General features: G+C 34.0%; 1 protein-coding gene across 4 annotated transcripts in view; it reads right to left on the bottom strand.

The window, feature by feature from the left end:
- Nucleotides 1–12,750, bottom strand: part of LOC106672032 (microtubule-actin cross-linking factor 1) — a 156,139-nt gene that overhangs the window by 142,921 nt on the left and 468 nt on the right. The window lies entirely within an intron of this gene.

The following is a 12,750-nucleotide window of genomic DNA, read 5'->3' as shown; positions in this document are numbered from 1 at the left end:
CCTTCATCTTCTTATTGAAAAATTAACGGGAATTTCAACGGTGCTATTAGATTTTCAGAGAAATGTTTAGATTAAAAGATATCACGATTTTCCGACGCCAGGACGTGATATCTTTCAAAATCGATAAAAAGCGAAATTACTCTGAAATGGTTGAGAATCGGACCATGGACAATATGAACTTTTTTGTTCATTTTAGGGTGAAGAATCTACTGGAGAAGTTCGTAGCACGAGTAGCAATTCACCCTGTATAAGCACGCACGCACACACACACACATTATGCCTACGTAACTTAAAGTCAAAATCAACTGATAAGTTAAAAAATTAAAATCCAAACTATTAAACAATAAAAGAATAATTATGTATGCATAATATTATGTACACATACATTATGCATACTTACGTACTTGTGCATTTTAATTGCAAAATTTTAAAAATCAACCCTCTAAAAAACAAATAACAGCAACCTGCATATAGTATTTTTTTCAAAATGTTGACAATGCAAAAATAGAAAAATAATGTGTGAAACCATAGCCATTAAGCTGTGTATGTTTGAACACAAAATGATATTTAATGCCATAACATTATTGTAAATTCTTTTAAAATCCTTGAAGTTTGACTTGACGTCAAACTGTTCCCAATGGTTTAATGCTTAATTATTTTATGAGGTTAAAGGTGAAACATTGTATAAAACACTTGATAATTGATTTTTTTTTAATTTTACCTTCATTTAACTTTTGTTAATACCCCTTATCCTGTTATATCTGATATTTATTAGGAAAATTTGTAATAAAATATTATGATTTAGTATTCATGCCAGATATATGAAGAATATTGTCAGTAAATGTAGTTTTGCCTTTATATGTTTAACTAAGTACCATATACTTACTGAAAACACTACCTGATGTTTCATTTTTTTAAATACCTCTTTATTTCCAAAAATTTACATCAAACATATGTAATTAATATTCCAAGAAAATACTTATATACAAACGGTCGCACAGGACTTTAGTGTGAAGTTACGTAGCTTTTATAATGTACAACACAAATCTTACTTAAATCAAAAATCTCCATCCCAAAGTAAAATTTAAATTCATCAGTATAGGCAGTAAAATAGTAATAAATTATACTTTTTTCAATTCACAATTAATTGTTAAAATTGTTCGATTAATAAATATAAAGACCTATAACCATTTTTGTCGTAAATGAGCTAGCTTATGTAAAGTTGACAAAAAGAGGCATAGATCCTCTTCCTCATCTAAATGGCGTAGAGAACAGTTCCGGATTCCAGAATTGTTAAAGAAAATATAATTCAAATACAACACTCCAGCCCTAACCCTAGGAATCAAGCGAATGGTGTTAAGTCCTAAATGTTCTCAGATATTTTTTGCCTAATTCGAAGTTTAGTACTATGTAATAGGGTAATTTTTCATACTCGTTTATACTTATAATATTTGGTCTAGTACTGGTTAATCAACTTGACATTTATATCTTTCAAATTATTTGACCCCTTAGGGATTTTAGTAAGCCTTAAATATTTTTTATGTTTCAAGTATCAAGTATTTTTTGGAGTTTATGAAACTATACTTAATTTTTTTTTTAAATTATTATTTCAAGATCAAGCATCTTCGGATATTTTTCCTCCGGGTGTGACAAAACTCTTAAAGTAAATTTTTATGAAGTCCGATTAAAGGTATATGAAAGAGAAGGGTGTCTATGCGGGCATCTAAGAAGTTTTCTTTTAATGAAGAAGCTGTACAATTTCTCGATTTTATCAAAATCCACACCACCCCAGACTTGAGCTCCATACCCAATCATTGCTTGAATCACCCCACTGGAGGCCTTAAGTTTTGACTGGAACTAGACTTTTACTATTTTTCAAAGATTGCGAACCATATATGTTAATGCCCTCTTTAGTTTTGGTAAGTCTGGCTTCAAAATGTTTTTTTAAATGAGAGCCTTGATGTTTCATTTTGGTAATTGTAACATCGTACAAAACACTGTGAATTGCGTCACCCTGTATAATAAGCGATTTGTACTAATAAAAAATTGTTACGGCAATATCGACAAAAATTATACTTGATTCTCTTATTTTTCGACTGACAGACCAACAGCGAAGAAAGGCAGAGCAGGTTAATTGAAAACAACTCAATTACAGACATGTACTTTTATGTTAGATATTTCTTCAAAAAATAGTTTGTACTACAATATGTAACCATTATTATGGCCATCGAAATATACACTCAAAGACAAAAAAATCCAGGCACTCTTATTTAATTGTTTATTTCAAACTGTATATATTTGTCGTTATATTAATTAAAACCTACTTATTTTAATGTAAACCAAATTAAACGAGGTTAGAAATTCACGAGTTTTAACAAAAATTATTTAATTATGATGTTTGAATGAAAAATTCAATCAAAACTCCAGAAAAGACGGTTATTGAGACGTCCTCACCCGATTGAGGATTGGCCATGCGCGGTTGACACAGGGGCACAATTTGGCCAAAGCACGCACAGGTGCCCTTTATGCAGAGAAAGGTTGCTCGATGTGGCCCACATAATAGAGGCGTGCCTTGGCTCCATACAAAGAGCGTGAACGCATGCCCCCGGATTTAAGAATAGTTCTCGAGCACAGCAGTCGGTTTCTGGATTCCCCTATTCCGTTTTTAGAGGACGTGGGAGTTTTGCACTATATATAATAATATTCTACGTGTTTTGATTAATGAGTGAATTTATTAGCGTGAGTGGTGAGGGGTGATGGTGATATATAGGGTCACCATTGCACTTCCATCAGTGTGAGTGATTAGGGCGGATGGCGGAATATTTATAAAGTACAACATCGACTCTAATTTAGGTTAAATTATTAATACTGTGTGTAGGTCGACGGAGGAATATCGAGTATTCCACCGTATAATCAGAATGAGTGAAATGCATGAATGTATTTATTTATGCGACCGAGTTAACTAATTAGTGTTAGGCTAGTTTATAATATGCAAGGGTTTTGGGGCTGAAATGACCTAGATGTCGATAGCCCCCGTGGGAGACTAACATCGTTAATAGGGAAGCGACGATCTCCCGGGCATGGACTTGAGGGGTGTACTAGCGACACAGCCGCATAAAGGGGTGGGTGAAGTCCCTGATGTATAGACACTAAGATTAGCACATCGTAGTGTCAACCCTTCCGGATGAAAATCCGCGTATTACCTCCTCTGGCCTCGCGGAGGGCCTTTATAAAATCTCCTAGGCATCTAGTAAATAACTGACCGGATTTCCTCGTTCTTTTGTATTTATTTACATGCTTCATACAAAATATTACATGTAATACAAAAAACTTAAGTATAAATTATGTATAAATACATGTATAATTAGTATTACGTTAATAGTAATTTATAACCGCGAATTATGCGAAAAGAAAAACTGAGTGTTACTACTAAAATATGTGTACTAACCTATGTGACTAATAATAAAATTAACAAATAGGTTAATTAAAATGTATATACTCATCAGTCATTTACAAATTTTTTTACTAAATCGCATAAAAATTTATTGATTTCTAAATGTTCATAGTAGCGTTTGGTGATTAGAAACCGTTAATCGATGATTATTCAGAGATCGTGAGATGCGGTCTGGTGTAATGTAGGTTTCAGAAAAACATTTTCTTTATCGTGCCAACGTTTCTATCTTTATTGAGATCATCTTCAGGGCCTGGGATTTACAAACATTGTTTAAATTTAACAAATACATGTAGGATGTGGAAAAAAGTGAATTTATAGAATGGTTTAATATAAAAAATATATTTTGCATTGTATAAATTCACTTTTTAAACTTGTCAAATTTAAACAATGTTTGTAAATCCCAGGCCCTGAAGATGATCTCAATAAAGATCGAACGTTGGCACGATAAAGAAAATGTTTTTCTGAAACCTACGTCACACCAGACCGCATCTCACGATCTCTGAATAATCGTTCATAGTAGTCTTTATCCACGAACTTGTTCTGATCAGATGGCCACTTAGTGATTTTCAGTGAGCAGTTACTTATCCAAATATATCGAAGTGGTTCTATTTTCGGGATTCGTATATTAGGTGATGAATGTTTTTCTCTAGAAAGTAGTTTGAGTAGCATGAGCATGCCGATGATTCTTTAAGATGAAAGCAGAAGAAATATGTATTGTTTGGGTACTGGTCTGTTAAAAAGTTGCTTAGTGATGTTTTGGCCAAACATTTTCCCATTTTTCAACTCTCTTGAAAAACCTTTTTCTGAATTAATGATTTTGGAAGCTTGTATACCAATTCTAAACTCATGTCATGCTAGTTTGGCCAGTTTGTCGGCTATTTCATTCCCTTTTATTCCGGAATGAGCCTTTACTCAAGCTAGTTGCACATTAACCTTTTAGAATTTGAATAATTTTCTTTATTTGTTCAGGCAAGGAATTATGATTATCGTAATTAATTATCGATTCCAAGGAAGCTTGACTGTTACTTAACATTAGGAGATCGACGACACTCATCACTGTTCTATTACTTACAACCTATCTCCTCCGGATTTCGTCTTGTGACACAGAATCACATTGTTCAAGAATGGTTTGAAGCTTTTCAACGTTTGTTATGTCTTTATTATGGCTCGTGTGGGATTCATATCAGGAGATTGTGCATGCCAATTCATTTTCGTAATCCCTACAACATCCAAGTTGACAACTCAAGCTAAATGCTGACGAGCATTGTAATTCACACTTAGTTTTCCCTAATAAATGGGGCGAAAGGGACCACAGCTTCTAGAACTTGCTCGATATACCTTAGTGCAGTCCAAGATCTATTATGTATGATAATCAGTTCGGTACGGGAACGGGCATCGATTCCACCCCATACCATTTGAAAGGAAAATTGAAGTGACTCACGCATGGCACATGAATCAACCTGTTCTCTACATCTTCTTTACACACGGTCTCGGTCATCTGATTGCCACAACCAGCGCTCATCTGTGAATAGTACATCATCCCATCGTTCAAGCGGGATACTGATTTCCGAACGGTCGCCTTTTTACTCGATGCCTCTCCAGTTGTAAAGAACCTGACAACTAGAAAAAAAGGCTATTCTCACGATAGATATTCCACCTGATTTCTGTTTTAGAGCTCACCTTACGTTATAGACCGTTAGGAGTTAACTGCCTATCAAAGACGACACTAAATGACGATTCCCTAGTGGGTAATTGTAATAAAACCATCGTTTCGTGTACATCGTGGTCGGCCACTACCTTCTCTTCGAACGACTTCCAGTGGCTCTAAACCACTGTAAGCCTTCATGTATTGTACAGAGCGGCCTACCCGTGTAATGCATCTGCCCGGGAAAGATCTCCATAAAACCACGCTTTTAAGAAAACAATTTATAATTAATTTTTCACCAAATTTATTCTTTCATCAAAGAAAACAATTTAAAAAACCAATTAATTCACTTGACAAGTTGGCTTCTGGAAAGAATGAAATTGTATTGATTTGCTTTATTTGTAATCTAAAGAGTGAAAAAGGATTAGTAACACTCAAGGATTAGTAAACAACAATTTATTAATATAGTATTTACGTTTTTTGTAAACAGTCAATCTTTATATGCACCTAGTTGTTATGTGAAATAATGTTATGTCTAAAAGTCCGGATTCTTTTTGTCTTTGAGTGCATGATAACTTTACAATTAAGTAATCTTTACGTAAGGTATCGGTTGAGATAAAAAAGCAGTGTCACGAGCGGGATTCGAACCCACGACCTTCGGCTAAATACGCAGCTGCTCTACCACTTGAGCTATCGTGACCTCGACCCACTCGGACACCAACTTCCCAACTCAACCCCACCTTTCGAATTTTTCCTCCTTTTTTGCCAATTTTCAATCGGCTTTTTTTATCTCAACCAATCCCTTACATAAATATTAATTGATTGAAATAATTTATTTGGTCAATCGGACCACGAAATCTAATGGATTTACAATTAAGTATCAACTCTAGTTTTTTTACCCTTATTTATCGAATAATTTTTTTATTGATACATATGCTTTTTTTTAATACAACTATTACGAGAAACACAAATTAATCATTTTATCAAATAAATGAAAATAAAACAAATAACGTACAGTTTATTTTTAAGAATAAAGTGACAAAATATATTGGCAAAGTCCAAAACATCTAAACATCAAATAATATACACTTCCGTTCAAAAAAGGCAATATTTTGACTTGAAACAAATTAAATCTAAACACAACTGTTTGTAGTGAAACGTAAAGAAATGGAAAACTGGCCAATTTTATTAAAGGAGTTGAGCTAAAGCAAGAGCTTAGTGATTAATATACCGGTATGAATGAAATTTGATTTATAGCTCCATTGTCATTATGATTGTTGAAGAAGAAATTGTTTCCATGTGAAATAAGAAAGTAGATTCGATTTTACTGGCAATCAGTTCTTTAAAAAGAAAACCGATGAAAGTAGTAAATTGAAAACAATGTAATGTAACAAAAGCTCAGTTACTTTTACGGACTGTCTTCAATGCGGCAGAAGATAAAAGGGTGGCGGTAATGCTTTTCATAGATATAACCCAATAAGGAAATAATCATGTACTATTTTTACAAGAAATGTAAAGCAATACGCAGCGAAAAGGTCAACAAACTACTCGATAATTCCTGAACAGCTTTGGTAATGAAAAAAAAATATACGAGGGTCAATATGAAATGTCCTACCCTTTTCTACGACAACGCCGCCTTTCTTCCATCCTGCCGGACAAAAATTGAATATATTTGAATATGAAAATTGACCCGTCGACCACTCCTGTTTTTCTACCACGGCCTCATCCTCTTGTTATTCCTAAAAGCTAAATTTAGCATAGGATATAATCGATGCCCAGAATTCCAATTCCGAATAGCAAATGTGCGAAGATATGTGGTATTTTCTTCGGATAGGATTTGCACACCCACGATGCAGAACCGGCCGCAAATTCATCAATTTTAATAAGTATTGTCACTTTCGTCGAAAAATGGATTCTTCACCACAACCGGCGTCTAACGGGACCGCGGCCGGATGGATCATGATATAATCATAGCGGAGCATCAAAATCATCGAAGGCCGGACGACTTAATGGAAAAAGAAATCGCTGGGCAAACATCCGTCAATGCTCGCCGAGCAAACATCCATCAATGTACGCCATAAATGCACTGGAAATTATTCATGATTTTGGACTGCTTTCTCGTCTTATAACGGGTTAATAGCCTTCATCGAAGCGTACTTTTCTTCTTTCAAGTGAAACAGGAACTATATCATGAATTTAAAAATATAGTCTATCTGTACAATGAAGAAACAGACACAGACAGACATATACTCACATAAAAAATGCATAATTGTACGTGAGATGATTGAATTTACAAACACTCATTCCCATTACATGAAAAAAAAGAAGTGATTTTTCTTGTGCACTTATAAAATGGATGGTATTATTCTTGGATTAATAGTCCAATTTCTATTTTATGTTAATAAAACATAGTCTTGTGATGATCAATTTAGTTATAATATATTACAAATGAGTGAACTGTAGTGACAGGAAATTAATAAAACGAGAGGGAGAGTTATTGATTGATTGATGGATTAATTGATTGAGTTAATGAATGAACTATACGACATCATATTCAACTTAGAAATTACTTGAGATGCTGAGAAAGTTAACAAGACATTTATCTGTTAAACAGCAGTAAGCAGAAGAATAACACGGCAAAAAAAGATAGTAAGACGTGTTACCTTAAGCTGCCAAAAACAGTTATCAAAATCAAGGAATTCGTTGGAAAATTATTAATTCCAAAACGGTTGACCAATTTAAGAAAAAATGAAAACGATCCATGAAAATTATACACAATCCTGTTCATTAGATCTATAATCCGCGACGGTTGAAGTAACATACGACACCCTGTATATCGATCGGTTGACAAAAAGTTCTCAAAGGCATGTTCGGTTGATTATTGATGAGCGTGCGTGCTACGATAGACGAGAGCGAGAGCGAGAGAGAGAGAGAGAGAGAGAGAGAGAGAGAGAGAGAGAGAGAGAGAGAGAGAGTTAATTGTAAGAGAGGTCGTTTGGACCTCAATTTATAGATTTTTTTAAATAAAACGATATTCAATTATTTTTGTTTTAGGGTGCATTTCGCACTGAACTATTGAAGAAACTATTGGCAATCCCCCTCGGGAAGCGGGAATCCAAGAGAAAACTTCCACAAAAACTTTCAAATGTAATAAAAACAGGGCAAAGTGTCCATTTTGCTAGATAACATATTAGTCCCTGTTCTTATGAATGTGTAACATTTTTGGACATGATAGGCGCACATTCGTTTGGAGAAAACCGAACGGGGAATTAGATGTTCAAAAGCATGGAGGGAATGGTGTGGGATTGTATGAGGGCTACTGTAGCCGGTGAGTTATTAGTCATAGAAGGTTAAAAGCTATGCAGGCCATGCCATAATTTAGAAAACCCACACAAAAGCTGGCAAGTCAAAAACACTAGTTCCACCAGGACTACGTCCCAAAAATTCTAAATATCCAAACAATAGCTTAATTACCACATTAGCAATCTTTTGTACACCTCCAAAGTCAGGTAGCCATACTAAAATTGCGAACGTATAAAAAAAAATTAAAAAATGGCATGGATTGAAATCACAACTATCACACATTTTATCAGTTCTAGATAGTTATCTTGTTTGTTAAATCAATTGTACGAAAATGTTTATCATAATGTGAAATTAATATAGGCCCTGATGATGACCTTAATATAAGTCGAAAAGAAATTGGAAATTCGGACCTGTTGATAGCAAGACTGAGGCAATACTGTTTCCTCAACGCAGACCACACATTAAATGAATCATGTCAAAATAAATAGCTCGCCAATACAATGAGCTAAACTTGTTAAATACTATGGAATTTAACTAGATTCCTGGCCTATTTTAAGTTACCGCGTTGGGGAAAAAAATGACCAAAAGCAAGAACCATCTTATGGAGCGTTTACACCCCGTCTTTTATAATAGTCACGTATGGACAGTAAAAACATAAAATTCATCCGTTATATTATTATAACTTTCGGTGGCCCCATTTGGGTAATCCCATGTCAAATCGAATTTTGTTAACTCCAAGACCAAAATGCTGCTCTAAGAATTATTGGAGAGTTTCCACGTTGGACTATGAAAGACTATATGAATGTAACCTTAAGCATACCTAGCTTGACAACCCAGATCTACAGATCAATAATTGTAAATTCATGCCCATATATACATATAAAAAATTTATTTTTTATAATAGGAAAGACTTGAACTACCTAACACATTTCACTAGTAATAACCTAACCAACAGTAAATTCTTTGTGCAGAATGGTGACATAAAGTCACCTTTATTAAGTATAAATACTGGGATTTTATCCCAAGGGTCTGTTCTTGGGCCAACTTTATTTAACATCTTTATAAATGACCTTTGTAAGCTACAAACATAAAAGACTTAAGCACATATAGTTTGAATAATAATGAACTTGTTTAAAAGGAAATGTGTCTACGAATATACCGTGTACAATCGCTGTGATAAATATCAATACAAAGAAGCTGATCCCAAATTATCATGTCGCAAATTTTATGATGTTCGTACACTTATTTTGTAAGTAGACTGGCTATTTTTTAGAATAAAAGTGGGCTAATTTAACTAAAAGGAAATTCGGTGCTAAATCTAAAATTGGGACAAGTTGGGCAAAGTTATGTTGAAGTGGAGAAAATTCAGGTTTTATGTAAATAAACGTGTTTGTCCTAAATAAACATTTAAAAAATCGTGGCTTTTGATCGGATTGAAATAAAACCATAAGGTTTACGTAATTCTACTCCAGTCTGACGGACAGTCGAAATTTTTTTTTAACACGACGAGCTGACCACCCTGCATATTTTTCCCCCTAAACTACACTGATGGATAAATTTAACGCACCGCTCAATTTATTTAGTTTAAAATTAAATCCATTACCTTTCTACACTAGTTACAGGTAATTATGAGCTATCGGAGTCAAAATAAACGGTAAATAATGCTTTGTTTCCTTCCTATATTTACTTTTGTACTGATTAATCCTTTTTACACAAAAAGTAGCAGAATGCCCTTCCATTCTTCTATACCTAAAGATCGCTTTCAGTTTATCTTTTTCCTCCGTTGATTTCATTTGATATTACGCTTATTGTCAATATTGGAAGTTTCACTTTTTCACACCTGAACACTGGTATGGTCTTGAAGAAAAAAGGAAATTCAGTTGTTACCGCCAAGTTTTCGACCTCTTTTAAGGTCTGGAGATTGACATATTTAAGTGTTCTACAGGTAATCACAAATTTCCTTAAGACCGACTCAGTCCTAACGTTGCCAAGGACTATGATTGGCAGTTGGGTCATGATGTTCTAAGTTGGCATTTCCTCGGACGAACTGGCTGTTGTGCGAGGAATATTGTATGTGTACTTTCATAAAAAGATGCTCAGGAGAAAGGTACGCCCCAAGCTGTATGGTTCCTGAGGTGGCATTCCATGGTGGGGTCATTGATGTTCTGGGGTGGAATTTCCTTCGACGCCCGCACGGAATTATTGGGTTGTCCGGAAAATAATGCAGGATTTTGGTATTAAACAAAAAAAAANTGACATTCATACAAATGAGTAATCCTGTAAACGTAAACAGAATATTTTATATAGATTTTTTTTAATGAAAACTTAAAATCCTGCATTATTTTCCGGACAACCCAATAGCTGTTATGCGAGATCTCTAGTTCACGGATGTACTTACAAGACATAATCGAAGAACATACAGAGCCATTTGCTCCCCACATCAGTAAGAGATTCTTCCTAATGCAGGGATAGAACTCATAAAGCACCTTTGTGAATGACTACCTGAGTCAGGTTGGAATTGAGTGCTTGGTGTGGCCAACACGAAGTTCAGATCTGAACCCAATCAAACACATTTGGGACCATGTTAAGCGACAAGGACGACGGCCAAACCCAGGTCCTTACACTCTAGGAGAGTCGGAAACGGTTGTTCTTGATGGAAATTGATGAATGGTAAAGAATTCCTCAGGATTTTACCAGAAATCTTTTCCAAGGAATGCAAACTCGTTTAACGAAAGTGATTCTTGCCTTCAGTGGAAATGGTCTATATTAACGAGGATTAAAAAGATTTTTGTATTTTTTTAAATATCTTATTTTTACAACCAAGCCTATTTTTGTATGCAAAATATGAATAACCCAAATAAATTAAAATTTAAAGGTGGTGCGTTTATTTTGTTCATCAGTGTATTAATACAGTACATTGATAGTACAGTACATTAATACAGTATAGCACATTGATAAATTAAGATTAATTGCATATCTTTGTGAAGTTAACAAAAAAGATTTGCAGCATTTATTTTAACAGAAAGAAATTTAACTTCAATTTGGATGAAATGTGTTTTTGTGCACCTATCGCGCTCTTAATGACTTAATACATATTTTAATTAACTGCCCCGTCTTGTATTTTAGATGGAAATATTTCTTCAATTCAAACTCATAAAACGTAATATTATTACTAGACTTAAATTCTGCTGACTTAAAAAATAAAATAAACTACATTTTTATGTATTGTAAAAGTTTCATATTAAAGTCTCCTCACAAGTCAAATGTTATTTAATTTATTATTATTATTATTATTATCAATCCATTTATGTTTAGTGGTTTAATTGATCAAATTACTTATTTCAATTAATTATTCGTTTTATGTAAGGTCTTCGTTGAGATGAAAAAGCTAATACCACTTGAGCAATCAAAACACACTCAGCTTTATCACCATAGTACAAGTGGTTAGAGCAGCGGCGTATTGAGCCGAAGGTCATGGGTTCGAATCCCGCCCGTGACACTAGCTTTGTCATCTCTCACGAGACCTAATAAGAATGGATTTTTTTTACTACAAATAGATAGTGGTGCGTTTATTTTATCCAACAGTGTATTTCATATTTAATGCATATTTTAACCTAAAAAGCTTCTTGTATTTAAAGTAGACAAGGTGAAAAAATTCCCTGGCACTAATTGAATGGAGTTTTATAAACAAATACTGAAAATCAAAAATTATATGCAATAAAAGCACATTTTAACAAATGATTAACGTATTGTAGAATACACTAGTTCAAGGCTAATTCAAATCAGAAAAGAAAAATTAAAAGCGACTCAGTTTTATTAATTTATTTCCGTTTTTTGGCATTACGTAACATTCAATCTTCACACCCTTATCAAGAGATTTTTTTAAATCACAAAAAATATTTTGAATAAGCAGTGTAAAAAACCTAGAAGTTAAAATTTGGAGTTATTATTTGGGCGAAGAAGGAAGCGCAAAGCCGGTTGAGGATTTGGTCCTTTCAAGTTCGGGTCAAGTTCGAGGAAAGGCCGGCGGCGGTTTCAAAACCGAGCGTTCAAGAGATCTTTTAACCCGTGTAGATCGTCGAGGATGAACGGAAAATTGGGTTAATTACTGAAAAGAAAATATAAAGAAAAAAAATCCGTACGGTTGAATTAATTAACTAGGGAATTTTTATTTTTTATAAGTTCAGGGGGATTTTTCACTTCCTAATCAATAAAGTAACGGGGATTTTCTGGTAGAAAGACCATGTGACATGACATGACATATGACATGTACATTGTCAGATCGAACTGTTTAGGGTGTTTTTTTATGATTGTTTATTATTTTTCTAATGGTTTTTATTTAATGTTG

Source organism: Cimex lectularius, unplaced genomic scaffold (assembly GCF_000648675.2).
Source record: "Cimex lectularius strain Harlan isolate CLEC.00 unplaced genomic scaffold, Clec_2.1 scaffold170, whole genome shotgun sequence".
NCBI classification, from domain to species: domain Eukaryota; kingdom Metazoa; phylum Arthropoda; class Insecta; order Hemiptera; family Cimicidae; genus Cimex; species Cimex lectularius.
Note: the sequence above shows the minus strand (reverse complement) of the source record. Positions and strands in the feature narration are given on the sequence as shown.